Raw genomic sequence first — 9088 nt, 5'->3', positions numbered from 1 at the left:
CTCCTTCTGTTACCATCCTAACTTTGGGGCAGGGGGGGGGGCGGTCAAGGGCAGTATAGCGTCTTTTGTATCTGCACCAAATGATAGGTTGAAGGTCTTTGGGGTTTAATTTTCCTGAAAATCAAACATTGTGGTAAATTTCCAAGGTGTTCTGGGTGACTATGAAGCTAGAACTTCATCACAGCCTAGAATAATAGCTCCTAGTCCAGCGCTGCTGAGATCCTGATTCGGAAATCGGTGTGTGTGTGTGTGTGTGTGTGTGTGTGTGTGTGTGTGTGTGTGTGTGTTTGCAGGCTTCTGTGTATTAACCGCTTTAGGTGATAGCAATGCGCTCTTCCTTTATAATCACTTGAAAGTATCTGTAGGGTCCGCGTAGGAGGTGTGGGCATCCAAGTGTTTGTAAGCCTCACCCGAAATAGTAATGTGAATAGAGAATAAAAACAGTGAAAGCTGGTTTCCTTCAAGTTGAGGAATTTGGTGGGGTACCATTGGTTCAGAGATGACAATTTTGGGAAGAGAGGGTTAAAGTTGATTTGAAACTCAGATATGGGATGGAGAGAAATACCACTTCTAAGAGCCCCCATTAAAGAGAACTTTTATTTTTAAAAATATATATTTTATTGATTTTCTACAGAGAGGAAGGGAGAGGAATAGAGAGTTAGAAACATGGATCAGCTGCCTCCTGCACACCCCCTACTGGGGATCTGCCCACAACCAAGGTACATGCCCTTGACCAGAATCGAACCTGGGACCCTTCAGTCCGCAGGCTGACGCCCTATCCACTGAGCCAAACCGGTTAGGGCAAAGAGAGCTTTTAAATATCAGTTTAAAATATGTAAGTATTCCTTTGCAAGTACTCTGGCTATTAGAAAGGAATGAGGCCTATGCTGGTGGGAATCAAAAAATTTTCCTTCATATGCTTGCATTGACTGACTTTCTCTGTCAGTGACTACTGGCATTTTTATATGTTGGTTACTTTAAGGCTAGAGAGCCAAGTGGACTATTATCTCTAGGAAACAGGAAGAATGATCATATTTTCATAAATGATCATAATTTGGGTCCTGTTTACATTCCTAATTATTTTTTAAGATATATTTTATTGATTCAGAGAAGGGGAGAGAGATAGAAACATCAATGATGAGAGAGAATCGCTGATCCCCTGCCTCCTGCACGCACCACACTGGGGGCTGAGCCCACAACCCAGGCATGTGCCCTGATGAGGGGGAATCAAACCTGGGACCCTTCAGTCCACATGTTGAAGCTCTATCCACTGAGCCAAACCAGCTAGGGCTACATTCCTAAATATTTAAAACAAGCTCTTCTACCCTGAATTGGTTGAGTGTCTGTAAGTTATATTGTATTTGAATTTACACAGATAACTAAATTTTTTCTCCAAATTGTACTTTGTCGTAGATGTACATCTGCTGCTTTTCATATATGTGTATATGTATATGTACCCGAACTATTCTAAGCACTTAACAAACTCTCAGAATGTAACTACCTGGGAAAATAAAGATTTTTGTCTTTTGGAAAATTGAGGTGAAGCACTAACTTTTAAAAATACCATAAAGGAGGTATAATATGAAATCATACAACTTTTAACAAAATGAAATGCTTGTTATGAAATAGGGATGGTATTTGGTACCTACTTTCAAGGATTTTAAGGACAAGTAGGAGACTTTCTGTAAAGCATTTTGAACTTGAAGAAGAGTCACTGTCTAGGTATTGAGCCAATGTGATTGTTTCCCTGGCAAACTTTTTCTTCTTTCTAAAATTAACTTTCCCTTAGGAAATACAGTGCAGATGCGCACGATTCAGCTAACCAGGTCCAGAAAATACTGTTTGAATTTTAAAAGTGACCTTAACTCATCTGTACAAATCTATTGTTTGCAGCCTGTGTCACACAATATGCAGAAATATTCATTGCTTGCTGACCTTTTCAAAGCACTGGCTTAATAAGGGGAGTTATGGACAGAATACAGATTATATTATGAATTTTGTGGCTTGGGCAAAACTATTATAATTTTTTCCTAAGGTTTTTGTGTATGTGCATGTACACTGGGTCTGGGACTTACATAATTATGTATATATATGTAACACATGTTTTTAATAGGAACAAAACCCCACACTATTTTTCTTTGTGGCAGAACACTGTAAGCATTAGGTTTTGATTACTTTTTCATGGAAATTTTAATGACAGAACTAAAAACTTCAAGGAAATAATTCCATAAAGATCTATTTGGAACTGAAGGCCCTGTTAATAAGACATGTTTGAAGCCCTTACTCTGTATGCTTAGGATATGGGGAGCAGTCCTTTGTGAGCGGGTATGGGTGGTAGATCCAATTCTGGCAGCTTCGACAGTGGGTGATTAGACCCTGCCACTCTTCTCCAGACCTTTAATTTGGTCTGTAACTTGATGCTTCACTGACCGCACACTCTCCCTGCCACGCCAGCTCACAGAGGAATTGCAGGCACTTTGGACTGAATGTTTCCCCCCCTCCCGTCAATTAGAACATGTTTGCATTGGTTGCAGAATGCAGTTACATTTTTAGCTCAGTACTCTAAGAAGTACCTTTAGCTATGAAGAGAGTAGTCTTAGTGCAGCCCTAGATCACAAATTGCCTTATTAAATCGCTTTGTTAATTTCCCAATGATTCAACTATGTAGAAATAATAGTCATAGAGTATTAAAATTGGAAGGCACTTTAGAAGTCATCTAGATTCTAATTATTTCTTTCTATAGATGAATATTGAAACACTTCACAGTCATAATCCATACTTTGAGAATATCCATTAAATTTTATATTCTTTCCGATTCTTGTACTAATGTGGATTTTGCTGATTTTAAATGAATTTACATATGAGTTCAATAAGGTAGGAATGGCAGCAAAGTATATTGCAAATCTCAGCTAGATTTCCAATGAAACTCAAAGTGTGATGTTAAAAGCAATATAGGTCATTTACAAAGATTCTGAACTATTCTAAAGTAGCATCCTAGGTTTTTCATTCCAGTAGGTGGGAGGGCTACTTCAACTGGCTGACAGAAGAAAAGGAATACACTAACAAAGATGAGTATAAACAGAGGCGAGTAAGATGGCGAAGCGTGTGAAAAGCATAACTTAGTAAATCAGCAAATCCTTCAGGAATGGTTGGCCTTTAGACTCCTCCCCAGATATTTTCATCTGAAATAATGCAAACAATCATTGGAGTTTCTAGTCCTCAACACCCTATTGAGCTAAGGCTTGATTTTAGAAGTTCCACTGAGGAGACAGGGAAACTAGGTAAGATAGGGAGGGGGACCATGGGAGGAGGAGGAAATAGAAGCAGGCTACCCAACCAGGCGGAGTTACTGAGACAACCCAACTGGGCAGGGAGAGAAGGGAGGACACCCAAGAAGTGAGTTTTAAAATGTATGGATGTTACTAAGACAAACAGCTTGCAAATAACCAATCATAAGGCAGTGAGACATATAAACCAATCCAAAGGATGTTGCTAAGGCAAAAATTTTTGAAAGGACCAATGAGAAGGTAGCAAGGCTAAATTAAAAAGTGGGAGTTTTTTTTCTCGCTCTTTCTCTCTCTTTTCCCAGCGCACTAGATTCTTGGATTGATGGCAGGAGACATGCTCCCCCATAAGCCATGTGGGACTCTACATATGGACTAATAGATTTTTTAACACTGGACTATAACATGGAAAGGAAGCTCTGGACACTGGTCTGCTCCTGGAATCCTAGTTGTACCTTTTCCAGGATTGTCTTTTCTCGAAAAACTTTGGTTCTGTTAATTGTTTTTGTCCGAGACTTCATTATTCGATTTTGTGAGACAAGGAACTCTGACTCAAACCCCACATTTTGGTTTCACCACTCGATGTTTATCTTTCAAAATCTTTTATCTTAAAGTATCTCTTTTCTCAAATTTTAGGGTGAAGACCTTTTTTTGGTCACCAGCTGTAAAAGAATTTGTCTTGATGTGTAGGCACAAGATTGCATCTAATCTTAAGAAACCATATAGAATCTAGGGAAGTATTCTTGCAAGTGCTTCAACTTTTATTTATTGAGGTATTTTACATAAGTTAAAAAAAACACAACTCTTTATAGCCCTAACAGGTAGCAATTATTATCCCTAAAAACACACAAAAAAAACAAAACAAAACAAAAAACAACACAACTCTTTATAGCCCTAACAGGTAGCAGTTATTATTCCCTTTACATGGACCTGTGATTCAGAGAAGTTAAGCATCTTGACCAAGGACACATATCACTTTCAACACCTCACACTGCTTTCCTAACTCGTGCAAGCTGTTGATTCAATCTATAGATGATAGATGATGTTTTGGGATATCTGACAAATTTCCTAATTCTGAAAAGACTTTATAAAGTTTTTATATGGGCTTATATTTCAGGTTAGGTGTATTTGGAGTATGGAGCTCAACATACTGACATTGATTTAGTGATTAAATACCATCACTACGTTTAAAATATGTGGAATTAATCCTTAATAATCAGGATGTTTTTAAAGAATATGTATTTTCTTTATAATTCCTTGAAATTTTGGTGATTCACAAGACATCTATAATATGACTAATTTGCCACACTCTCAATTGCTCTCTACAAGTGATTTTCCAGTGCATGGTACCAATTCCTTCAAGGCTTTTTAAAAATCCTCTTTAATGGTGTCATCCTGTCAGAGGAGGTGTAAGTTAAAATTTGTATTGCTTTATTAAATTTACTTTCTTTTATGTCTCCTTTATATTATAGTTAGGATGTTATAGTTGCTTGGTTTAGAAAGTATGTATATAATTAGGCTATATTTTCTATGAGTTTCACTTCTAGATAGTAAAGGGGTAACTTATAAGATATTCATTAAAAAATGAACATACCCTAGTATGATAGGGTAGAGAGTTGTTGCCCTATAAAGAATATTACTTACTGAATCTGACACAAATATAACCATTTAGCAGTAGATGTTTTATCTATAGTTTCTTACATTTTAATCAGCTTCGTTTGGCTTTTGATTGACATTAAGCCTTACATCAAAAAGTGAAGAGTTATCTCCTTGAAGCTTCTGCCTCAAGAGAGAGTTTTTGCACCTGTAGAAGGCTCTCTTCCTCTTTTATCACCATTCTCCATTGCAGTTTCTTCCATATGCCCAAAGGCAGGGGTTATTCTCTGAATTATTTGGTTCATAGAAAATCTTTGTCAATTCTTTAAAAGACTCCACTGCCAGGTCTAGTACATACGACAATTGTCCCTTGGCCACACCCTTGACAAAACCCAGTTTCTTAGTCTGCGGTTTGGGAATGTATCTGTGAGCAACTCAGGCAGTGTTTGCTCCATTCCTCACCTCAGCCCTGGAGAGGATAAAAGTGCTTCAAGAAATTCCTATTTATAAGTGAACAAACTAAAAAGAAACAGACTCAAAGATATAGAGAACAGACTATGGTTGCCAGAGGGGAGAAGTTTGGGGGACTGGAGGGGAAAGGTGAAGGGATTGAGAAATGATAAAATAGTCATGGGTTTAAAGTACAATATAGGAAATGCAGTCACTAATCTATACTAATAAAAGGGTAATATGCTAATTAGACCAGACATCTTCCAGACGACTTTCCGGATGACCTTCCGGACAAAGCCATGGTGGCGGGGCGGAGGTAGAGGTGATTAGGGGCAATCAGGCTACAGGGGAGAGCAGTTAGGCAGGCAGGTGAGTGGTTAGGAGCCAGCGAACCCATATTGCAAGAGGCATATCCAACTGCTGCTTTAGGCCTGATCCCCTAAACTGGCAGTCGGACATCCCCTGAGGGGTCCTAGATTGGAGAGGGTGCAGGCCGGGCTGAGGGACCGCCCCCCCAACCCATGCACAAATTTTGTGCACCAGGCTTCTAAGTCTATAGATATAAAAGCCTAAGTGACCGTTATGACCTGACCACCAGCTGGTAGCTATGACACACACTGATCACCAAGTGGCAGACGCTTAGTGCAGGAGCTGTCCCCAGTGGTCAGTGCACTCCCACAGCCAACCTCCCACAGCTGGCCAACCTCCTACGGTCCCTCCCCCAGGCCAGCTGGCCCCGATTGGCCCCGATCGCAAGTCAGGCTGAGGGACCCCACCCATGCACAAATTCGTGCATTGGACCTCTAGTATTGTAATAACTATGTATGATGCCAGGTGGGTACTGGAAATCTCGGGAATATTTTGTGAAGTTTATGATTGTCCAACCACCTCAAAGTAACACAAAATAATATTAAATGTAAATTGTAATTGAAAAAAATGTTTAAAAGAAAAGGAATTTCAAGTAAGTTATCATAACTTAATACTTCTTTCCCATAAAATTAATTAGTCCAGACTTTTTTCTTTTTAAAATAATACTCTTCATTAGTATACTTCAGTACTTTATAATTACTTAAAAGTTTTCTGAGAAATAATATCAGCAGAAAGAGATAAGAATGTTTGGATTTGCATATAAATTTCCATATAGGTATATTTAAGTTTATAAGTAGGTTTATAAAAGAGATTAAAGAGCATGTGTGACAATTGACTAATTTTACATTTGGGTTTTGGAAAATACAGAGGAGTGTAAAGGAAAATATCAGAATCATCTCTATTCCTACAACCCTGACATTTGACATTTTGGCATAACTTTTCCAGTTTTTTAACTATGTAGGTAGGCATTCATGTGTATGAATGTTGTTGTTACAAAATTAAGATTTTTTTCTATGCATTCTTTTTCTTTACTTAAAAATATTAATAGTGTCATAAGAATTGTCCATGCTATTCAACATTTTTCTTAGCTATCTGGGCTATATTTTATTCACTTTACCCCAATAGACTGAAAGGTGTGGATTATATTTTAAAAATCCAACAATTGCTGCATTTAAGGTTTTTGTTTGTGTCTGTGTATCTATCTAGCTTGCTAGTTATGCTTGTCTTCCCTAATCAGTGCCAGGAAGAAATGGTATTTATTACCTTTCTTTCTGTAAAAATGAGAAATTTGACATTTTTACCATCTCTCTCCAGCTCCTTTGTTTCCTAGTTTTTTGTTGATATAATCTAGGATTACTAAAATCAAAGTTATTATTATTAATAAATGCTGAAATAATTTATTTTCTATTTAAAGAACTACTTTTCACATTTAAGGGTCATGCCCATATTGATCAAGTTTATTTAGACTTAACTCTGTTTAAGTTGTTTTACTGTTTATACCAGCTTAATAACAGTACAGTTCCTTCATCCTTAAATTCATATCGCAACACATTTAAGTATATATTCAAGTAATTTTTTAGGAGGTCATGTATACCTGAGAATGTTTTTAAAAAATTGTTTTCAGGAAGCTTTATATAGATGAGAATACTTTTCTATTTTTCTTGCTTTATATAAAATGCTTAGCTCACAGTATTTACTTCAATACTCTAGATATTGCTTGACTGAATTCTAGCATAAGGGTTGCAGAAAATAAGTTGTTTTTGTAGGTAACCTGTGTTTTTGTCTGAAGCCTTTAAACATTGTTTTGTTTTCTCTAACACTAATGTTTTTTAACCAGACTATATCATGGTGATAATCTGTTTTATTAATTTTTCTTGGCACTCTTTGAGAGTAGTTTTGATTTGAAGACTCAAATCTTTTTTTATCTCAACATTCAATTATTTTTTCTGATTATTCTTTGATATTTTCTTTTTGCAATATGCATACATTTATGTATTAATCTCCTGTATCATCTTTTAATTTATAAATGTAGCCTTTTTGCCATTTCTCTGAATATTAGCAGAATTTCTCAAGCTTATCATATACTTTACTTAGATTTTCAGTCATTTCTAATCTGTTACTCACTGTCTCCATTGCAACTTTTTATGTAGCAATGACATTTTAGTATCCAAGTTGTCCTTCCTAATCTCATATCCTTCCTGATTTATGACTGCCTCCTTTGGCTTCATAGTGATGATGTTCTTTTGCTTTTTGTTGAATCCACTAAATAGAAAATCCATAAAAATTGCTACTGTGCAGTAACTTTATTTTAGTAGCAATAATTACTATGTACGGTAATTTATTAGAAGGGTGTTCTTTTGAAATACAGTCTCTTCATATATGCAGTATTTTTTGTTTGTTTTTTTCTACCTTGGAGAAGAAATCCCTATTAGTCCAAAATCAGGAGTTAACTGTGTCCTGTACATATGTGTGGACCTGGCTGAACCCATGGTGAGTGAAAGGATACGGAAAATGTTGAAATGTGCGGTGGTTTACTTGGCTACCTCAGAGCGAAGGGAGAGAGCAAGAATCAGATGGTATAAAAGAAGGGAACTTTGGCTCTTTACAAAATGTTCTTCATTATACAAGGCCAGAAATACATTAAAATAGACACTTTTATCTCAGTTTTTACATTCCCTTAATTTATCCTTAACACTATTGCTTTTGAATCAAAGGGCCACAGCTTCGGATTGGGAAGGTTGTGGGTTAAATGCATTCCTTACTTTTAATAATGGAAACTTTGCAAATTACTTTAGTTTTCTTATCCTCATTTCCTTCACCTGGAAAAGGTAATATTTATCTCGTAGAGTGATACACCTTTCATGAGATAATTATATAGGAATTGTTAGAACACAAATGGTGGTAGAAGGCAGAGATGAGATGGCCCCTGGAAAGTATAGAGCAGCCGTGGGCAAACTACGGCCCGCGGGCCGGATCCGGCCCATTTGAAATGAATAAAACTAAAAAAAAAAAAAAAAAGACCGTATCCTTTTATGTAATGATGTTTACTTTGAATTTATATTAGTTCACACAAACACTCCATCCATGCTTTTGTTCCGACCCTCCGGTCCAGTTTAAGAACCCATTGTGGCCCTCGAGTCAAAAAGTTTGCCCACCCCTGGTATAGAGCAAGGCCTTCAACAATGAAACTCACAGAGGAAAAGCCCACAAAAGGAGACTGATAAGGAGTGGCCAGAATGAAGGACAAAGATCAGGAGAGAGTAATAGGAGAATCACAAGGAATTTAGAAATTTAAGATGAAAGGAACTATCATTAGTATCATGGGGACAACGAAGTTATTATTGGGTTTGGAAGTTACCATTGGGCTTGGTGATTAGATTAGTGTGACT

The 9088-nt window shown here is 37.1% G+C and overlaps 1 long non-coding RNA gene across 1 annotated transcript in view; it reads left to right on the top strand.

Annotated features, from left to right (window-relative positions):
* LOC107182065 overlaps window positions 1-328 on the top strand; it is a 19204-nt gene extending 18876 nt beyond the window's left edge. The window contains exon 3 of the long non-coding RNA XR_001512782.1: window positions 318-328. This is a non-coding gene — a long non-coding RNA (uncharacterized LOC107182065). The remainder of the gene's footprint in view (window positions 1-317) is intronic.
* Window positions 329-9088: the final 8760 nt, after the last annotated feature.

This window comes from Myotis davidii, unplaced genomic scaffold (genome assembly GCF_000327345.1).
Source record: "Myotis davidii unplaced genomic scaffold, ASM32734v1 scaffold53, whole genome shotgun sequence".
Classification (NCBI taxonomy): domain Eukaryota; kingdom Metazoa; phylum Chordata; class Mammalia; order Chiroptera; family Vespertilionidae; genus Myotis; species Myotis davidii.
Note: the sequence above shows the minus strand (reverse complement) of the source record. Positions and strands in the feature narration are given on the sequence as shown.